General features: G+C 45.3%; 1 protein-coding gene across 6 annotated transcripts in view; it reads left to right on the top strand.

The window, feature by feature from the left end:
- Positions 1 to 20,442, top strand: part of MYPN (myopalladin) — a 283,025-nt gene that overhangs the window by 119,935 nt on the left and 142,648 nt on the right. Inside the window, exons 1-2 of one of the 6 annotated variants that reach the window (XM_073685591.1) lie at positions 2,505 to 2,721; positions 3,741 to 3,822. The exons of 4 other annotated variants lie outside the window; for them this stretch is intronic. The gene's annotated coding sequence lies outside the window, so the exon portion shown is untranslated. Of the gene's footprint in view, positions 1 to 2,504; positions 2,722 to 3,740; positions 3,823 to 20,442 lie in introns of those variants that run through there. One more of the 6 variants, XM_073685592.1, reaches the window with a different exon arrangement.

The following is a 20,442-nucleotide window of genomic DNA, read 5'->3' on the forward strand; positions in this document are numbered from 1 at the left end:
AGAGGTGACAGACAGTCGCCCTGCAGTTGGTTGTAGGAGATCTCTACGCTTGGCATTACAGACATCTTCTTAGAGACTGGCTGTCTCTAGGACCTAGTGGCTACCTCCCTCTGGCTAATTAGCTCCTTTGCCTGGGTGTATATACCAAATGGTATGTATGAGTGGGAGGTGCCGGCGATATTCATTACTACTTGTGAGGCTTTAGCAAGAGCAGTACTTCATTCTCTCTGGAGCTTGAGGCCGTGTGCACATTTGTTTGGAGTCGTCTAAAGCTAAGAAATTCCCCCCTGTTTGTCTACCTTTGTTGTCTTTAGAGTTTAGTGGAGATCGACTAGTGTTCATCTCCTCCCTTTCCTAGCCTTAGCCATACGCCAGGGAAAGTCAGGGCGAGGCACGTGTGCAGCGATTGGTGAAGAGCCAATAAAGGGATGGTAGTTGAGACAGGATGATACTAGACCAGACTAGGAGGTCTCCACTTCCCCCTTTTCGTAGTGTCTGGGCTCCCTTTCCCTCTTCCCTCTGTGTTGCACTAAGTCTTTCCCACACCTTGCATGACAATGTTAGAGGGACACAGGGTGTACACGTTTCAAACTCCTATAGGGCTCTTAATGAACTAGCCACATCATACTCCGTCACACCAATCATTAAGACTTGCATATGATATGCTTTCATTTTTCAATGATATCACCCAAAGATGTTCGTGGACTATTTAGGAGGGAAGAAATTTCTTAAACTGATTTGTTACCTCGGTGGCTAATATTAAAGGAGCACATTGGTATCAGGGAGCTCTTTAGAACGACCCAATCTTTCACCAATGGGCAGATGGCACGTTGAGGGGTTGGATTTATAAGCTGGGGGTGTGACGCTCACAGCCCTCACCCTGGGAAGTGGGGTTACTCGGAGCCGGGTCAGATGTTGGGGGTTGCAGTCGTGGCCCGGACCCGGTCCGTGCCCAGAGCGGTCACAATAAAAGATGTAATGGGCTTTCAGGGTTGAGTGGTAATTTTCCGACTACGCCACCTACGGTTCCCGGTGATGGACACCAGCGCTGTCTCAGTCCACTGAGGCCGGTGTTACGGACAGCTAAGATGGGACGGCTCCCCGCAGGCCTCAGGGCAGTGTGAGGAAGGATGGTGGGTGCAGTGCCGCGCAGGAAATAACAGGCTGAAGCGGGGTGTGAAGTCATCCAGGGTATTTTACTCACTTGATGAAGTTTCAGCCGCAAAGCTTCCCTCTGCTCCTCACGGCGTGCTGCGGTCACCAGGAAGGGGGGTCCAGCACTTTCCAGATAGATCAGGAGCACCTGTCGAGACCCCTCTGGTGTGTGTTCCTCTCCTTGGTGAGTTCTCCCAGTAAGTCTTCACTTGACTGTATGTGTGGTTAGAACTAGGTGTAAGGCCGGGTCCCACTGGGTAAACGCAGGTAGAGAGTTACAGGTGGCGTATGCCGCTCCGTCTGTATCCCTCCTGGGATCCACTAAGCCTCCGGGCTTTTTTGACAGAGACGTGAAGTAACAAAGTCAGATATCGGGGGCCGGTAACCCCTCTTGCAGCAGGAGTCCCTCCCTCTGACTAGGCCAGAGTAAGAAATACAGGTGGCGTGTGCCGCTCCGTCCGTATCCCCCAGGGATCCTTTTGCCTGTGGAGCTTGTCTCCTCTACTCCCCTCCAGGCCTTCTTAGGTAGGGATCTTGACTGGGTAGAGACAGCCGTTAACTCTAGCCCGCTCCTCGCCTCAAGGCCAGAGAACGAGGACCGTGTATCTTCAATAGGCTGCAGGTTCTATCAGAAAGCCACATTCAGCGATGAAGATCACAATCAAAGACCTTGAACTTAAGATGGCTGAAGTTTAAATATGAATGAATAAGTGTAACCTAAAAGTGTGTTCTCCACCCTCACCCACTACATGGTTCCCCCTATCTTTTGGTTCCCCCCATCTCCTATATCCCGGGCAGGGGCAGCACCCCGGTGCATTTAGGCCCCCTACAGGACAGGAGTGGTGTAGTGTTGAATGGTGAAGTAGGGTCCTGAGAAGTGCTCCATCCTTACCTGGAAGAGGAGATACCACACCTCTACTGAGGTGCAGTACCCCTGTGGCGACTGAACTCATTGACTAAGATATGTGCCCCACTACTTTTGACCATATAGTGAAACAGTTTATTACAGATGCACTACTGCTTGTAAAAATTGCACATAACTGACATGGAACTTAACATATAAAAGATACCTTCTTTGTAATAGTTTTCCAGTGTAATTATTATAAATATATTTTATGGTTATGTCTAAATTAAAAAACTACAAATTCTCTCATCTCCACTAGGTAATAATCACTGTGGAAGTAGTTAATTAGTATTTGGGGAGGTGAGTGTTTAGGAAATGAGGTAGGCAGACAGCGTATTTCTAAACTAAAACAAGCTATTGCAGGAATGACGGGCACTTGCCTATCGTTTTCCTGTCCAATGAGGTGAATTGCTTTGTAGGCACATGGTGCGGAGTGCCCAAAATAACACAGGACCTGCCACTGACAAATGCTGCTTCTGCAGTGGTGACAGGTTGACTCGGCTACATACAATCATTTTCCTGAAATTTCAGGATAACACATCTTGTCCTCTTGGATAAGCGCCTCTGTTCCATCAGGATTGTATCATTTCATCTACTTTTCCCCTTGGACAATATCTATTGAGAAGAGACAGCCAGGGCTGGACACTCACACAGATTTCTAGGTAAATATGGAAAAAAGAATAGATGTGTGACTTTATTACAATATCTTACTCTTAGGAGAAAATATAATAAACATTTAACCAATGTTACGTTTCTGGTCATGTAGACTTGTTAACTGATACTCCCAATACTTATAAATACACAGTAATATGTTTGGAGCACGTCCCTGGCAGACTGTGCAGTAAATGAGCTCTGTTAGTGCCGGTAACAATCATGTTACCCAGGAGGAGCGTTTTCTATTAATTAGTAATATTATTTAATGTGATTAAGAACAAAAACATAACTTGTCTTCTTTTTTTTTAAATTTTAATAAAGACTGACTTTATACCGGGCTGTGTAAAATGACCCTGCCGATTATATTTAGCCCAATGTGATTTGCACTGTAGATTAGAGTACACAACAGCTGCGGTGGTCGTATAGGAAAGGGCAGAGCTCCTGGGGACTCTGTCCTCTTCCTTCTCCAGCCCAGCCATGATTAACAGCAGCAGATGTTTGGCCTAGGTAATGCAACCTGCATTAAAATAGCAACACTCCCATCATCACACAGGATAGCCATTCACATTTATTCCTCTTTTATCACTTATTTTCACTGTTGGAAAAATATATTTTTTTAAATGCACGGAACAGAAATCAGCACTGACAAAATATCAATAGCGTTCAATGAGTTTTAATGACTAAAGATGACAATTTATAATAATGGTGAAAATTGTAATTATAATATTCAATTTTTTAATGTTAATAATTAACAATCAAACCCCAAAAAGAGGACTGTTATTATGTATATGTTACTAGAACAATGAATTCCTACCAATGTGATCTACTTACACCACTAATTATACACCAATGTATCATGTTACTTATAAACAAGAAGTTTGGTCATCATTTATGATAGCCGTTACTTCTAGATTGCTTAAGTGGGTATCCCCCAAATAACAGTTTAATATGCAATAAATGTCAAGCGCTGGGGTACTGACACGTGTAGCCCCTACTTCTGCGTATAACAGATATTTTATGTTTCTAGTGAAGAGTTGATATAGGAAGAAAGGACATAAACAAGGAAGAAACCTAGACACTCCATCATCAGCCATACTGTTCTATTAAAGGTACAGTTTTAAAATATGAACACATATGCATTAGGCATAGTATAACAGATTTTTCCATGATCTTCTTAAAGGGGTTGTCCACTACTAGGACAACCCCTTCTCGATCTGAATGTTTGTCCCCCGTTAAAGTAAAAACACCTACAGTACAGACCAAAAGTTTGGACACACCTTCTCTTTTAAAGATTTTTCTGTATTTTCATGACTTTGAAAATTGTACATTCACACTGAAGGCATCAAAACTATGAATTAACACATGTGGAATTATATACTTAACAAAAAAGTGTGAAACAGCTGAAAATATGTCTTATATTCTAGGTTCTTCAAAGTAGCCACCTTTTGCTTTGATGACTGCTTTGCACACTCTTGGCATTCTCTTGATGAGCTTCAAGAGGTAGTCACCAGAAATGGTCTTCCAACAATCTTGAAGGAGTTCCCAGAGATGCTTAGCACTTGTTGGCCCTTTTGCCTTCACTCTGCGGTCCAGCTCACCCCAAACCATCTCGATTGGGTTCAGGTCTGGTGACTGTGGAGGCCAGGTCATCTGGCGTAGCACCCCATCACTCTCCTTCTTGGTCAAATAGCCCTTACACAGCCTGGAGGTGTGTTTGGGGTCATTGTCCTGTTGATAAATAAATGATGCTCCAACTAAACGCAAACCGGATGGAATAGCATGCCGCTGCAAGATGCTGTGGTAGCCATGCTGGTTCAGTATGCCTTCAATTTTGAATAAATCCCCAACAGTGTCACCAGCAAAGCACCCCCACACCATCACACCTCCTCCTCCATGCTTCACGGTGGGAACCAGGCATGTAGAGTCCATCCGTTCACCTTTTCTGCGTCGCACAAAGACACGGTGGTTGGAACCAAAGATCTCAAATTTGGACTCATCAGACCAAAGCTCAGATTTCCACTGGTTAAATGTCCATTCATTGTGTTCTTTAGTCCAAACAAGTCTCTTCTGCTTGTTGCCTGTCCTTAGCAGTGGTTTCCTAGCAGCTATTTTACCATGAAGGCCTGCTGCACAAAGTCTCCTCTTAACAACTGTTGTAGATATGTGTCTGCTGCTAGAACTCTGTGTGGCATTGACCTGGTCTCTAATCTGAGCTGCTGTTAATCTGCGATTTCTGAGGCTGGTGACTCGGATAAACTTATCCTCAGAAGCAGAGGTGACTCTTGGTCTTCCTTTCCTGGGGCGGTCCTCATGTGAGCCAGTTTCTTTCTAGCGCTTGATGGTTTTTGCAACTGCACTTGGGGACACTTTCAAAGTTTTCCCAATTTTTCGGACTGACTGACCTTCATTTCTTAAAGTAATGATGGCCACTCATTTTTCTTTACTTAGCTGTTTTTTTCTTGCCATAATACAAATTCTAACAGTCTATTCAGTAGGACTATCAGCTGTGTATCCACCTGACTTCTGCACAACACAACTGATGGTCCCAACCCCATTTATAAGGCAAGAAATCCCACTTATTAAACCTGACAGGGCACACCTATGAAGTGAAAACCATTTCCGGTGACTACCTCTTGAAGCTCATCAAGAGAATGCCAAGAGTGTGCAAAGCAGTCATCAAAGCAAAAGGTGGCTACTTTGAAGAACCTATAATATAAGACATATTTTCAGTTGTTTCACACTTTTTTGTTAAGTATATAATTCCACATGTGTTAATTCATAGTTTTGATGCCTTCAGTGTGAATGTACAATTTTCAAAGTCATGAAAATACAGAAAAACCTTTAAATGAGAAGGTGTGTCCAAACTTTTGGTCTGTACTGTATACTCACCTCCCGTACCAGCGCTGTCAGAAATCTGCACCAAATGGGGCTGATTTTGTTGCCATGCCAAGGCTTCCCTGGTCCCCCAGACAGTCGTTTGGCTCCAGAAATTGTCAGTGATGATCTAAAGGTAATCCACAGCAAAAGCCATAAAACAAATATTTTATAGCAGTTTTTCACTTCCATATTAAGTCAATGGGAAATGATCCTTGAATTTTGCTGTTCATTTGCAATTTTTACTGCTACAGGTCTACCTGTATTACCCCCAATTAAAGAACCTTACCTGTGTATGGTTACACACCGCAGTTCCTGAACATAATCCTGGTGGAATCCACTTAAATCCAGCTGTTCATTTAAAGGGAACCTGTCATTAGGTATTTGCTACCCCAAATGAGATCAGAATGATGTAGGAGCAGAGATCCATTCATTCCAGCAATGTATCATTTACAGGGCTGTTTGCTGTAGTTTTTATAAAATCATTGTTTTCTCTGATGCAGATCTACCAGTTCTCTAAATATACACCATTTTCTATAACCCCACACACCACTGATTGGCAGATTTCTGTGTACACTGTGCATATGCAGAAAGCTGCCAATCAGTGGTGGGTGCGGAGTTGCACAGCACTCATGAATTTGGAGGATACATGTCAGCAGGCTTACTAGTCCTCTAGTGATAATCTCCTGCTGATAACAGTGATTTTATTGAAACTGCAGCAAGCAGCCCAGTAAGTAACACATCACTGGAATCAGGGTCTCTGCCCTTACTTTATGCTGCTCTCAGATTAGGTGGCAAAAACCTGATGGCAGATTCCCGTTACCACAATGAAAGGCAGTGTGTGGGCAATTTTCATGTGAAATCCACGTGAAAGAAATTTTGTGTGAAATGTTTGGCTGCTATTTTAGTATTCTTGGAGTATTCTTGTTCTTAATTGAACACCTTTGTTTACAAATTACTAAAGTACGTCACATCTGACTCTTTAGGTTTTATTACAAATATTACCAATATCCCTCTTCTTCAAATTATCAGAGGTTGTGTTTCCATGGGGGTATTCTCAATGTAAGGCCATGTTCACACTATCAGTATTTGGTCAGTATTTCACCTCAGTATAAGTAAGCCAAAACCAGGAGTGGGTGATAAATACAGAAGTGGTGACGTGTTTCTATTATACTTTTCCTCTGATTGTTCCACTTCTGGTTTTGGCTTACAAATACTGATGTCAAATACTGACCATATACTGATCGTTTGAACGTGGCCTTATTTAAACAATTTTGATTGTTAGTTTCAATGGACATCATTGGATCCCTATCTTCACCAATGTTAATATTCTGCAGAACAGCTCTGCGTTTATCTTCTAGTATTCAGTAGAACCAGCTGTCATGTACCTTACTACTGGTATCATGGCACCCATAGCTGAGCATGCCTGTAGTAATGCACTTGAACACTCAGTACTGTGTATTTTTGGAGGCTATAATAACAACTGATCAGTGGGGATGATGGGTGTTAGACCCTCACCGATCTTACGTATATTGATGATCTATCCTATGGATCAGCCATCAACATCTTAGTCCTTGACAACCTCTTTAATTTTACATTTAGGGAGCATCTACATATTAGTCACGTAGTGGTGGTATTGGAAGATGTCTCCCAGGGACAATGTGCAGAATACTGATACATAGGTTGGCATAGGTAAGGGGGTCTACAGCAGGGAGGCAGAGACTGGCACTAGTACCATGGATGATCTGGAAAATTATCTTATAACAGAGCTGAAGTCAGTAAAGTACCAGAATTAAGCAGGAATTAAGGTCAGGGCGTAATAGAGTTCTTAAACTTGAATTAGGAGATCCAAAAGAATGTCGGAACACCAAATAGATAGAAATGACTAACCAGTCAGGCCAAGTTCACACATCTGTATTTTCGGTCCGGGTGCTGTCCATTAAAAAGCGGACAGCGCTCAGATGAATGTTATTCAATGAGGCAGTGCAGATTAGCGTTTTTTTTTCACTGTCTCAATCTGCATGTGGAAAAAATTACAGCATGCATTAGTTTCTTATATGTCAGATAAGACTCGCCCTTTCAATTCTATGGGTGCACAAAAATATCAGGTTCCATACGGAGCTACCGTATAACATCCGATTTTTATGGATACATTGCAATCCTTTAACATAGGAAACTGTACTTAGTCTTGTAAATTTTTAGTAACTACAGGTGCATCTCTCTAAATTAGAATATCATCAAAAAGTTAATTTATTTCAGTTCTTCAATACAAAAAGTGAAACTCATATATTATATAGTCATTACAAACAGAGTGATCTATTTCAAGTGTTTATTTCTGTTAATGTTGATGATTATGGCTTACAGCCAATGAAAACACAAAAGTCATTATCTCAGTAAATTAGAATAATTAACAAAAAACACCTGCAAAGGCTTCCTAAGCGTTTAAAAATGTCCCTTAGTCTGTTTCAGTAGGCTCCACAATCATGGGGAAGACTGCTGACTTGACAGATGTCCAGAAGGCAGTCATTGACACACTAATTAAATGCAAAGTAAATTTTGCATTTCATTTGGAAATCAAGGTCCCAGAGTCTGAAGGAAGAGTGGAGAGGCCACAATCCAAGCTGCTTGAGGTCTAGTGTGAAGTTTCCACAATCAGTGATGGTTTGGGGAGCCATGTCATCTGCTGGTGTAGGTCCACTGTGTTTTATCAAGACCAAAGTCAGCGCAGCCGTCTACCAGGAAATTTTAGAGCACTTCATGCTTCCCTCTGCCAACAAGCTTTTTGGAGATGGAAATTTCATTCTCCAGCAGGACTTGGCACCTGTCCACGCTGCCAAAAGTACCAATACCTGGTTTACAGGTAACAGTATCACTGTGCTTGATTGGCCAGCAAACTCGCCTGACCTTAACCCCACAGAGAATCTATGGGATATTGTCAAGAGGAAGATGAGAGACACCAGACTCAACAATGCAGACGAGCTGAAGGCTGATATCAAAGCAACCTGGGCTTCCATAACACCTCAGCAGTGCCACAGGCTGATCGCCTCCATGCCACGCCACATTGATGCAGTAATTGATGCAAAAGGAGCCCCGACCAAGTATTGAGTGCATTTACTGAACATACATTTCAGTAGGCCAACATTTCGGATTTTAAAATAGTTTTTCAAGCTGTTGTTATAAAGTATTCTAATTTACTGAGATAATGACTTTTGTGTTTTCATTGGCTGTAAGTCATAATCATCAACATTAACAGAAATAAACACTTGAAATAGATCATTCTGTAATGACTCTATATAATATATGAGTTTCACTTTTTGTATTGAAGAACTGAAATAAATTAACTTTTTGATGATATTCTAATTTAGTGAGATGCACCTGTATGTAATAATAATAATAATAATAATAATTTTTATTTTTATAGCGCCAACATATTCCGCAGCACTTTTCAATTTTAGGGGGGACTTATATAGACAGACAATACAGAATAAGCATATCTCATATCGAAAGGATGTCAATTTGAAATCCATGTAAAAATGGATTGCAAAGGGTGACAAATGAGAAAAAAATGATCCAAGTTTTCTGGATGAAACACGGATGATTTTTTATACGCTCGTGTGAACCTACCCTTAGGACTCGCTCATACTAACGTAGATTCTGTCATGCGAACAAATCGGGCTGACTATGCTAATGACACTAAGCTCAAACTGTGTCAGAGTCTGAACCGAGTGTCATTTTAGTGTGATCTGATTCTCTCGCCTGCGGAAATAGGAGCACAGGTGCAGAGAAGACAGAGAACTTAATTTCTCAATCTTCTTCATTATCTCTGTGCATGTAGATCGAACTGCACTTGGATGACATCCAAGTGCAGTCCGATGTTTCACTCACACCCAGAGACTTGAATGGGTGTGCATTGTCCAGTTATTGAATGCACTCGCAGCATACTGTTATTGTTTTTTTCATACTGAATCAGCATGATAAAAAGAATTTGAGATCTGCACTGCCCCATAGAATAACATTGGGCCGAGTGCTATTCGATAAAACATCAGATAGCACTCGTCTTAGTTATATGTTAGTGTAAGCGAGCCCTAAGGCCACGTTCACATAGTCAGTATTTTACATCAGTACCTGTAAGCCAAAACCAGGAGTGGGTGATAAATACAGAAGTGGTGACGTGTTTCTATTACACTTTTCCTCTGATTGTTCCACTCCTGGTTTTGGCTTACAAATACTGATATAAAATACTGACCAAATACTGAATGTGTGAACATGGACTTATAGTGAGATTTGAAGAGGTGACGCTATTGCTAAAAGGCAGGATGAGGGTGATGGGATTAGGCGGTGCTCATACTAGGCGCAGTAGGAGTTTGCCAGTAGGAGCAGGAGAGGCGATGGACAGTAAAGAAAGATGAGCAACAGTTTGCATTTCTAGTTATAGTTATGGAATGTGCTAAAGAGAATGTGGCAAAGTAATCAGTAGTCACAGCAGTTTACTTTAAAGTTGTCTGTCTGCATATTTATTTCACCCTAACCACGGATACTATTTGTGTATCGGTAGTGACCTATTAGTTATGTCAGCCCAGCGGGGCCGCCCAGTGATGGTATTTCATGCAACCTCTGGTAAGGGCAGCAGAAATCTCCAGTCTCTTTCCTTTTAAAAGTCCAAATTCTACACTTGGTCCAATCTTTGTGCCCATCTTATTCTCTTTCAGAAGCTGAGCTTCTCTTCAGTACCAATGATTTATGCAATCACTTCTGTCAATGGCATTGAGGTTCTAATCTTCAAGTGCTAAATTACAAACTGTTGTCCCAATGGTACACATCCCTTGTCAAACTGCACAAAATGTGTCCCTGGGTACTAGACTTGTGTTGGAGGTGGTCTTCAGCTCGTGGTATGATGGCTCATATTTGATGGGACTGCACAGACACTGTGCTGGTCATCATTAGACATATCCCCTGATATAGTCCTTCTCTCACTGTTTCCTGATTTCCAAGATTTAAAAAAGGTCTCCTGAGATATTTTGTTCTTGTAACGAGGTAGATTATGCCTAGACCTTGGAAATCAACATGTCCTCCAATCACAATCATGTGGACCGAATCTTTGGACTCTTTGGCCTCCTTGATGATGAAAAACTTAGGGGTTCAATAATGAATCCTCTTGGTTCTCTTCAAGCTGTTGCCTGTGGCCCAAGTCTAAGAACTCCACTGCCTTCTCAGCATGGCAAATGCAAGGTACCTTACTAATTTAATGATTGATCCTAACTTAGCATCTGATGCATTAAGTGCTGCTAGGAGCTACAGCCTTCCCATCCTACCCCACTCTTCCCTCTCCTTTTTACCTATTCCTGTTTATTAATACATATTTACAATTTCACAACAATGAATTTGTTTTGTAACATGTGAGTGTACTGCACCCATACGACCTCATGCATGATTGGTAGAGATAAGCAGATTGATTGAGAGGATCAAGTTTCAGCCGAATTTCTTGAAATTTGCAGTTTCATACGAATTTGATCCTTTTGAGATTGGATTTACGGTTCATAAAAAGAAAAAAAACTTTCCACACTGCTGATGCAGCAAAGACCAGGGTAATGTCATTTTGCATTGCCACGTGGGCCTCTCCATAATGCCCCATGGCTGTGACATCTAGCAGATTATCATAGTAACATAGTTTGTAAAGCCGAATAAAGACTTGCGTCCATCAAGTTCGACCTGTTAATTTTGTAATTCCTAAAGTTGATCCAGAGGAGGGCAAAAACCCCAAATGATTTGGCCAATCTTCACCTGAGGAAAAATTCCCTCCCGACTCTGAAACCAGCAGTCAGAATAAATCCCTGTATCAACATACTATTTTATTTTATTTTTAAGTATATGCTGAAATCTGCCTGGTATCTAGAAATGCATCCAGTCCCCGCTTGAACTGGTGTAGTGAATCCGACATTACCGTCTCCTCACTCAGTGAATTCCATATTCTCACTGCTCTTACCGTAAAGAACCCCTTCCTATGCTGGTTCTGAAACCTTTTCTCTTCCAGTCTTAGTGAGTGCCCTCTTGTTACCGTAATATCCCTCCTTTTGAACAAATCCCTGGCACGGTCTCTATACTGTCCCCTAACATATTTGTACACATTTATTATGTCCCCCCTCAACCTTCTCTTTTCCAGGCTGAATAGTCCTAGTTTTGACAACCTCTCTGGGTATTGCAGTCCCTCCATTCCCTTTATTAATTTTGTTGCCCTCCTTTGTACCTTTTCAAGCTCATTTATATCCTTTCTATATATTGGGGCCCATAACTGAGCACAGTATTCCAAGTGTGGTCTGACCAGTGCTTTGTACAGTGGAAGAACAATGTTCTCATCCTTTGCAGCTATACCTCTTCTGATACATCCCATTACCCTGTTTGCCCTTACAGCAGCGGCCTGACTTTGGGCACTCCAATTTAGTTTGCTATCAATCAAGATGCCCAAGTCCTTCTCCATCTCTGAATTCCCCAATGATTTCCCATTCAGTGAGTACTGGTGACTTCCATTTTTCCTTCCCATATGTATGACCTTACATTTCTCCCCGTTAAACCTCATTTGCCATTTAATGCTCCATACCTTGTACATTGGTGGTCAGTATCTGGGCCATCACATATCAGCGGATGCCAATGGAGCACAGTTTGTACAGCAGAGTTGTTTTTCATCTCCAGAGTCACTGGGTAAGTCAGTCTCTCCTGTAGAGTGTAAGCTCTTATGGTCAGTGTGGTCCTCTCTGTTAGTGTTGAGCGAATTTGTTCGGCATTTCAAATTCGGGTTCGTGTTCGCGCCAAAAAATCGTAATGGTGCTAAGGCTTTTACTGGCAACAATGATGTTGTATGTAACCTGAGGGTCCCGGCAGCCAGTTTGTCACATATGGGAACAGTAGTGTTTATTATGTGTACTGTGTTATAACTGTTATTATCTTACTACATAAAGAGCTTAATGTTGAGGTGAGTCAGAAAAAAACATCAGCTGACAGTGGAGCGATGACTGTTGTTGTAGATGACGACGATGAAAGGGAACATTTTCCAATTGAATTTTTAAATAGCTTACCCCCATCAGGCATGTCAATTCGTTGCCTTCGACTTAAGGTGGGCAGCAATATTATGTTGTTGAGAAATTTCATTACAAAACGAGGACTCTGCAATGGTACACAATTAGTTGTAACATCATTGAATAGAAATGTTCTTGAGGCAGAGATTTTCACAGGATCAGCTGAAGGTGATAAGGCATAAAGAGAGATTTCCACACAATCTTCCCTGGGCAATTCACTTTTTGAATTTGCGAACGTCTCTGTAATCTTCCGTAATGCCATTTACTAATTTATTAATTATGACAACTTTGTTGTTTATCGTGTAAAAAGGCTGAAAGTGAATGGGCATGGGTAATTTGAGTTAGTTTTTATTATGTAGAGCACACTTTTCTAGCTTCCGAAACTTATTTGTTTCGCAACTCGGGCTGCTAGTATATATATAAAGGGGTAAAGTTTCTTTTTGTGGAGAGCACCATGTTGGGGTAGGGAGACTTATAAGTCATGCAATGCTTCCCTGGAAATTTAAATATGCACATAGGCTCTTCATACAGGAAGAGAAGAGGGACTCTAGAGCCGACTATTCTAGATAGCAATCCTAATGCTCAATATCAGCCCTTTAAAGAACCTTGCCACATGACTTAGGATAAGAATGCAAACCTGTAGCTCCATTTGTAGAAACTGGTTTTAGAGTTTTTGCTCCTTCTCAGTGCAAAGCAGGAGAACTGGTTGACTGGGTGAGAGGCCTTTAACTGGTGGCACTGGGGATACTCAAATCGTCATCAGACATGATGTACAAATAAAAAATACAAAAGTAGTTAGATAGTGTAGTTAGGGAACGATGGAATTTTTAAAGCAAGTATATTAGATTATGGAACTAAAAAGATAGGGAAAAATTATTTGCCTTCAGACAACCCCTTTAAGTTGATTGGAAATTAAAGGGAATCTGTTATGTTGAAAATGGTATCTGATCTGCAGGCAGAATGTTATAGAGCCGCAGTAGCTGATCGGATTTATATACGTTTTTGTGGGAAAAGTTTCAGCATTTTGTTAATTGAAATCCCTGGTGTTTATATCGACAAGTCCAGTGGGCGGTCCTACTCTGTGATTGTCTATCTAACCTGTATAACAGTTCATGCTAATATGACTGTCAATTACTGAGTAGGACCGCCTACTGGACTCTTATGTGTACAAACACTAGGGATTTCAGTGAATAAACTACAAGTTATTCTGAATATTTTCCAGCAATCCTATAAATCATTCTGCTTAGATCCTCCATCTTTATTTCATGCTGTCCGCAGATCGGACTACATGTACAACGTGACATGTTCCCTTTAAAATGATAATTTTTAAATTATTTTGAAATAAGAATCAGTTTTTAAAGGGAACCTGCCAATCTCATGTATGTCACTAAACTGGGGCATGATAAAATACTGTATTTTAATATAGTGCTAAATATTCCCCTGGTTAAAGGGAATCAGTCATCAGGTTTTTGCTATTTAATCTGAGAGCAGCATAATGTAGGAGCATAGAGCCTGATTACAGGGATGTGTCACTCATTGAGCTGTGTTCTGTAGTTTCAATGCTATCAGTGTTTTATTAGCAGGAGATTATCACTACAGGACTAGGTGTCCTGTGCAAGGCAGTCCTGCTAATCTGTGTAACCCGCCCCCACCAGTGATTGGCAGCTTGTTGACAATGCACAGTATACTCAGGAAGCTGCCAATCAGGGGTGTGGGCGGGTTATACAGGGCTCAGCATTGACCACTGCTACATCTACAGCAGAGAAAACAGGGATTCTATCAAAATGGCACCAAGCAGCCCAGTAAGTTATACATTGCTGGAATCAGCCTCTCTGCCCCTAAATCATTCTACTTTCAGATTACATAGCAAAACCTGCTGACAGATTCCCTTTAAATTAGCAGTCCTAATATATTGTGCAGCATTGACTAATGTAGTAGCCATGTGCCTCACCGTTGAGTCAAGTAGGCGGTGCCGCAGTGATGACTAATTACGGTTTGCATGCGGTTAGCATGTACACATCGCTTTCACCGACGTCCTACCTGAAAGAGGTTCACATGCAGAGCAGGAGATCAGTCCCAACTTAGTCCTATTATTTTACTTTTATGATGAAAGCTGGGTTTCCTACATAGTATGAAAGTGATATTATTAAGACATCTGTATATCTGATCGTTAACTAAAAAAAGAATACTGTCACATAGAAACTTTCTTATCCCTAGGCGGCATGCCAGGTAGCAGGCTGTTAAAATGCCACCTGTCCGTACACATATTCCACAAAGAAGTTTACAGTATGTTCCTTATAATAGTAGACTCCATGACTCCACATTCAACAAAATGTGATGGTTCCCCTTTAATAGATATGACATGATGCCAGTGCGCTGCTGTCATTTCAAATATGTGGCTGTTCCTACCTTTATCAGTGCTAAGACTGCAAATGTCATTGAGTGACAGTAACACAAGAGAGATGGCACCTGTTATACGTGAACTAATTAAAGATTTTGTGCTGGAAGAAAAGATGTGGGATGGCTTAGACTTGGTGACAGCAGCAGAGTTCTGAGTATGACATTGTGATAGCCATGTGCAATGTAAACATTTGCTTTTTCTCTTCTTCCCTAAGAGTCTTCACTAAAGTGAACAAAAGTCTCTAAACCATAGGGCAGGTTTAGTGCTAATATATAAGTAAAAGAGATAATGTACAAACTTCATTTCATTTTGGATTGATGAACTGTATTTTCAGTATTATAAACAGTGCACTATGTTATAGGGTATGTGTAGCACCCTGAGGATTATGTAGCACCCTGAGGATTCGGCTGCTACAGGGGTATTGCACCTCAACCCAGAGGTGTGGTATTCCACTCCCGGGTAAGGATGGAGTGTGGAACTGAGCTCAGTTAGCTGCATGCACTACACACATCCCATTTCCGAGGGACAGACCGATGGTACTCCCACTAGAGAAATGTGCAGGTACGACAGTGTCTGTTCCTGGCTGGAGTGGGAGGGGGGTGGAACATCCCAGTAGTGTAGGAGCAGATAGGGGGAGCAGCCTGGGTAAAGCTAGGAGCTCATTGGGTGCTGGTCACCTGAGCTCACACATAGAGGGAGTATATAAGGTGGGAACCATCTTAGATCAGGGTCAGTCTGTCAGAGTTTAGTCAGAGGAGCAGAGCAGAGAAGCTCAGCCAGAAGGGCTGACAGGGAGTTGTGGTTCCGGCTGGGCCCAGCTCCAAGGCCAAGAGAGAGAGAGGAGTCGGAAGGACCCAGAGAAAACAAGCAGGAACCCCAAGACCCCAGAATACAAACAACAGGGTGAAGGGTTGGCACCTAGGGTACCGGATCCCAAGCTGGCAGAGAGAAAAGCACACCTTAGCCAGAGACCGGAGGTCGTGGGCAGGATCTGCCACGACCCTCACCAAATCCACCAGGAAGGCAGACCAAGTATAGGGTCAGGGAACCCAGAGGAGGTGTACCCACCAAGAGACCCGAGGGAGCCGGACATAGGTGGATCCCTGGTGAGAACGGCCAGAAGAGAGGGAAAGTCAGACAGGAGCTCAGGACCACGCTCCAGAACTGCCTGGGGGTTAGCCGAGTCCAGGACCTGGTGGACGCAGCACGGCTCGGGTGGTCGCTTCAGGCCAGAGTGACCATAAGAACACCCGTAAGTAAAAACCCCTGAACTGCACAGCCCGACTCTGAGTCTTCTTGCTGATTCATCCTGCACCTTCACAACCACCATCCTCTACATCTGACCCCCCTGAGGCTATACCCCTCTCGTTGGGGGTTATACTACCAAAGCTGCACACATACCAACAGCCTCAGCGGACCCTGCTGCAGCGGCGGCCTTTTGACCGCAAATCAACGGGTGGCGTAGTCGACACAAAGAACTCTAATAACATCTGTAGGACTGCCACACACTGAGTTTGACACCCTGGGCACGGACTGGGTCACAGCCACTCGGAGACTACAACCCCCATCTGATCCGGCTCCGGGTATCCCTAACAACATGGCCCAGGGGGCGCGTCAACTTTGGCGTAGTCGGCAGGATAACGTGCCCGCAACAACCGGGTACTGCGTGCCTGAAGAGAAGTTCACCGTTACCTTAAAAAGAAGTCTCCCGCCGGTTCCGGAGGGTCCCCGCCATCGGGCCCCATCACAGGTCGTTTCCCGCCGGTTATCCGCCATTTGCAGCTTTTTCACGCCATCCATGGAGTTTCCCGCCACTGGGAGACGATTCCCGCCATTTCCGAAGATTTCCCGCCTTGGGGGAGCGGACGCCATTATGGGCGTGCCAGAGGGTGGCAAAAGGCCACCTCCCATCGTGGGCCAGGTCGAAGAATGGCGCCAAAAGCGGAAACCGCGCCCACCAACAGAGACTGTGATGCTGGAAGGGTCCATCAGCGTGAGAGAACTGCCCCTGGAACTGAAGTTGCCCCGGGACCACCCTCAATGTGGGCGGAGACAGAACAAGAGAACGAAGATGGGTGCAGCCTGGAGGAGTCTGGAGAGAGCGCACCCGGAGACAAGACGTCTGGAGGAGAGTCCAGAGAGAGCGTACCCGGAGATGGAGGGAGAGACAGGCAGCACCGACCCAGTGGTCAGGAGCCTGCTGCAAGCAACAACCCCACTAGGCTTAGTGGAGATCCTGGCACAGCTCCCCCGAGACCGGGAGTGTGCACAGACCGCGCTGGAGGGCCTCGCACGGAGGATAGCCCGGGTACAGCGAGAGACGTTGGCGGAGCGGAGCCGAGAGATGGCCCAGCAGACCGGAACCCGTCAGCGGAGCACGCCACCCGAGACGAGGAGACAGACCGCCTCTGAGGATGGTGCAGGAGGACTGAAGGCCGGAGACGGCGCCGAGAAGGGAGCTGAACGGACGGAGGCAGGTAAAGGGGACGTCTCTACCCCAAGCCGGGAAACCGCGTGCCTGCCCCAGCTCCCCGTCGCAGAGCCCGAAGTTCCCCCTGCCGTGCCCGTCGCTGCATCGTCACCGCCGCCGACTAGGCCTCAACCGGAAACCGCGGCCGCGACCCCTGTGACGTCACACGCCTCGACCTCGAGCGTGGCAAAGCAGGAAATACCACCGGCCTGGTCGCAAGGCCTAGTACCTCCGGGCGCCGCAATACCAACAGCGCCCCCTACCTCCGCGGAGCCACCGGCCTGGTCGCAGGGCCGAGTAACCCAGGGCGCCGCCGTTCTTACGGTGCCCTTTGCCTTTAGGGTGCCCCAAGCCTGGTCGCAAGGCCTGGTCGACCCGGGCGCCGCTACCATCAACGCGCCCTCAACATCTAGAGTGCCGCACCTGGGTGAAGACCTGTTTGCCCAGCATACGTGCCCGGATGGGCAGCCCTTTGTATGGCCCCAGGAGTATATTCAGCTGGAACTCCAGAGAGCAAGGCCCATGTGCGAGCCCCTGATTCCGGCTCCGAAGCCCGTAAAGAGGACCTCGCCCCTACTGGAGGAGATCCAGTTCGAGTGGGACCCCACCGGAGAAGACCTCATGGGGTTCACTCAGGAGACTCGGGCGGCCGCAGCGGAGCGTGCAGAGTGCTGCCGGCAGCAGCTCGAGGTCTTCGAGAGGGAGCGGAGAGAGAGGCGGGTCCGGGAACAGCAAATGCAGATAAGGAGCGCGGAGCAGAAGAGCCGGACCAGGAGGAAACCCCGTGCAGCTCATGGTCCCCGTGCCACCGGGACTGTGATAAAATTCAATATGCAGCACGGATGGGGCTTTATTAGAGACCATCAGACCCCCGGCGACGTCTTTGTAACCCGCAGAGACGTAGAAAGCCATCTGCCGGAGGGACACAGAGGTCGTGACCTGTATGTAGGGGACGAGGTCACCTTCACCCGGCACAAGTGTGCCAAAGGACCCTACGCCCTCCATGTGCATCGCCTGACGGAGGAGGAGCTGCGGTGTGAGGAGGAGCAAGAGGACCCGGACGGGTCTGAAGAATCTAAAGAAGGAGCAGGAGGACGCCGTCGTTGAAGTACGGTAGAGAGAGACTGTACATAGTTACCCGTCAGGGTATAAGAACTGTTCTAGTTAAAATATAGTCCCCGTTGGGACCAGCCAATTGAACTGAAACCCGTGTGTCCCTATTCCCACTGACCGAGGACTGAGAGCGGTCAATCCTCCCTAATACCTGGCCGAGGACTGAGAGCGGCCATATTTCCCTTGTATATAGTTGCGCTTCCTAAAGCGCCCCCTACCGGTTTTATAGGAAACTGTTTTCTTCCAAGAGAGACTGTCGCACCTTACCCGGTCACAAGTTGCACCGTGGCCGGAGGAACAAGAATGTTATTTATGAAAAGTTTTATATGAAAAGTTTGATAGCTGATAATATATATGATGTTTTATATGTTGATGTTTATGAAAAAAAAAAAATTGTATGTTTTGGATGTTTTTTATATCTTACAGCCCGAGGACGTGCTGTGATTTACCAGGGGGGAATGTAGCACCCTGAGGATTCGGCTGCTACAGGGGTATTGCACCTCAACCCAGAGGTGTGGTATTCCACTCCCGGGTAAGGATGGAGTGTGGAACTGAGCTCAGTTAGCTGCATGCACTACACACATCCCATTTCCGAGGGACAGACCGATGGTACTCCCACTAGAGAAATGTGCAGGTACGACAGTGTCTGTTCCTGGCTGGAGTGGGAGGGGGGTGGAACATCCCAGTAGTGTAGGGGCAGATAGGGGGAGCAGCCTGCGTAAAGCTAGGAGCTCATTGGGTGCTGGTCACCTGAGCTCACACATAGAGGGAGTATATAAGGTGGGAACCATCTTAGATCAGGGTCAGTCTGTCAGAGTTTAGTCAGAGGAGCAGAGCAGAGAAGCTCAGCCAGAAGGGCTGACAGGGAGTTGTGGTTCCGGCTGGGCCCAGCTCCAAGGCCAAGAGAGAGAGAGGAGTCGGAAGGACCCAGAGAAAACAAGCAGGAACCCCAAGACCCCAGAATACAAACAACAGGGTGAAGGGTTGGCACCTAGGGTACCGGATCCCAAGCTGGCAGAGAGAAAAGCACACCTTAGCCAGAGACCGGAGGTCGTGGGCAGGATCTGCCACGACCCTCACCAAATCCACCAGGAAGGCAGACCAAGTATAGGGTCAGGGAACCCAGAGGAGGTGTACCCACCAAGAGACCCGAGGGAGCCGGACATAGGTGGATCCCTGGTGAGAACGGCCAGAAGAGAGGGAAAGTCAGACAGGAGCTCAGGACCACGCTCCAGAACTGCCTGGGGGTTAGCCGAGTCCAGGACCTGGTGGACGCAGCACGGCTCGGGTGGTCGCTTCAGGCCAGAGTGACCATAAGAACACCCGTAAGTAAAAACCCCTGAACTGCACAGCCCGACTCTGAGTCTTCTTGCTGATTCATCCTGCACCTTCACAACCACCATCCTCTACATCTGACCCCCCTGAGGCTATACCCCTCCCGTTGGGGGTTATACTACCAAAGCTGCACACATACCAACAGCCTCAGCGGACCCTGCTGCAGCGGCGGCCTTTTGACCGCAAATCAACGGGTGGCGTAGTCGACACAAAGAACTCTAATAACATCTGTAGGACTGCCACACACTGAGTTTGACACCCTGGGCACGGACCGGGTCACAGCCACTCGGAGACTACAACCCCCATCTGATCCGGCTCCGGGTATCCCTAACAACATGGCCCAGGGGGCGCGTCAAATGGACATATCTATGTATGTGGACATGCTACAACCCTCTATTTAATTGGTAACTTAGTCCTGAATTCCTGCTAACTGATCATCCAACAAGAATAGTAACAAACAAATTAA

Source organism: Phyllobates terribilis, unplaced genomic scaffold (genome assembly GCF_046119375.1).
Source record: "Phyllobates terribilis strain yellow unplaced genomic scaffold, ASM4611937v1 Scaffold_5__5_contigs__length_657084704, whole genome shotgun sequence".
NCBI classification, from domain to species: Eukaryota; Metazoa; Chordata; class Amphibia; order Anura; family Dendrobatidae; genus Phyllobates; species Phyllobates terribilis.